Raw genomic sequence first — 2,199 nt, 5'->3', positions numbered from 1 at the left:
TTCCTCCCATCCTACATACCTCCCCACCACACAAAAGCACACATTACTCTGCATGCTGTCTGATCAAGGCAGAGACTCAGTTTTCTTCATGACAAGATAGAGATATGACTCAGCTCTGTACTCTTACTAGGTTAGGTCCCTGTATCTCTGTTTTGAGACAGTCCTTGGGCATAAAGGAGTCCTTCCTGGGAGGATGGAGGGTTCCCCTATTGACCCTTGCTTTCTATAACTAAAGTCACAGGGCCGTACTCCCCCAGTGGCGGGGTGGCTGTCAATGAGATAAATCCTTTTCAGGTACCCAACGGATGTCTAAGGAGAGGCCCGTGGGCCAGGCAGAGACTTCAAACAACTCTTTCATGAATTCCAATGCTGAGAATACCATGTAAGACCACGGGAATCAGATCAATGCCAAGTTTTATTGAAAAATGCGGAAGAGGGATAAAAAGAGAACAAGAAGAGGCCCCCATTTCCAATTCAGATACACTCACTAACATAGAGGATAACTCACATGGGAGCAGCACTGTGTTGGGAAGCACAGAGACCTGGGTGCATTCTGCAGGAAGGGGGGTGCTCCAGGGGGAAGGGATGTTCCTGCTGGAGGTGAGGAGGTGCTTCAAATGCCCTTCTGAGAGTGGAATTCTTATACAGGCAGTTCTTGTTTTACGTAAAACTGAATTACACAAATTGAACTTGATATAAAGATTTCAGAAAGAATTCTACATTCCAAAAAACCACCTGTATTAACTTCATTATACAGTACTGTGCCCACTCTTCCTCCACTACAGTGCTTCAAGGCCTCCCATCTCCCACCTCCACCCCCACTCCCAATGAAAACAACCCCCAAAAAGAAAAACTAAAAAAAAAATCCCTCCAAGTGAAATCAGAAGAACTGCACAGAGACCAAGTCTGCTGCTGATGCCTGCTCTGGATTGGAGGCTTGGCTTGAGACCTCAGGTGCAGAGAGAGGAGGCCTTTGCCCCACTCCAGCAGGTCTGTTTTCCATCCACCCACTCCAGGGTCCACAAGTCTGTCCCTGGCCCGAAGTGTTTCTCCTCCTGTTCTTACTTCTCCATCTCAGCCTCCAAGGATGGCCAGGTCCCCTTCCTGCCTCCCTTCCTCCCTCACCTAAGCAGGCAAATTCACCTTAAGTAAAGTGTGTATGTAGAGATCTGCAGAACAGGGTCCATTTTTGCTTAAATAAATGGAGACATGTAGGTACAGTAGTCTGATCTGAGTGTTCGCCCTGCTGGCCAATTAGCATATCAGGGGTCAGGGCAAAATATAACTGGGAGGGTTTGTCAACAAGGAGAAAAATGATCTGGTGGCAGACAAAATATTCACTGGGGCATTGGGGCACACAGCTATACTAACCTTTGAAAAATGTTATTGTCAGTATTTTTCCGTGAGTATGAGTATGTTCTACTCTCCCTCAAGGAGAGACCATTATTGTGGCCTCAAGACCATCAGGCCTAATCTTATAACAATGGTTTCTATAAACTCCAGCCTCCCATAAGGGGAAACTGTCATGGGTGCCTCAAGACCACCAGACCCAAACTTATAACAATCTCCTTTCCCATTCCCCTGTTTCACCTATCACTCACACCTCTAGGGAGTCACTAAGAGGCACGGATCTGGTAGCAGCAGCTGTAACTGCCCCCACAAGAAAGGGTCAATCATATTTTCTTTTTTTTTCTTTTTCTTTTCTTATTTATTTATTTTTAGTTTTCAACATTCACTTCCACAAGATTTTGAGCTCCAAATTTTCACCCCATCTCACCCCTCCTCCCCACCCCAAGATGGCATGCATTCTGAATACCTCTTCCCTTAGTCTGCCCTCTCTTCTGTCTCCCCCCCCTTCTCTTCTCCCCTTCCTCTTCTATTTTCCTGTAGAGCAGGATAAATTTCTGTACCCCATTGCCTATATTTCTTATTTCACAGTTGCATGCGAAAACATTTTTTTAAACATGTGTTTTTAAAACTCTGGGTTCCAAATTTTCTCCCTTCCTCCCTCACCACCCACCCCCCCTGAAAATGCAAGCAATTCAATATAGGTTACACATGTTCAGTTATGCAAAACACTTCCATAGTAGACATGTTGTGAAAAACTAACTCTATTTCCCTTAATCCTATTCTGCCCCACCATTTATTCTATTCTTTCTTTTGACTCTGTTCCTCCTCAGAAGTGTTTCCTTCTGATTA

This window comes from Phascolarctos cinereus, unplaced genomic scaffold, assembly GCF_003287225.1.
Source record: "Phascolarctos cinereus isolate Bilbo 61053 unplaced genomic scaffold, phaCin_HiC Scaffold_4;HRSCAF=312, whole genome shotgun sequence".
NCBI classification, from domain to species: domain Eukaryota; kingdom Metazoa; phylum Chordata; class Mammalia; order Diprotodontia; family Phascolarctidae; genus Phascolarctos; species Phascolarctos cinereus.
Note: the sequence above shows the minus strand (reverse complement) of the source record.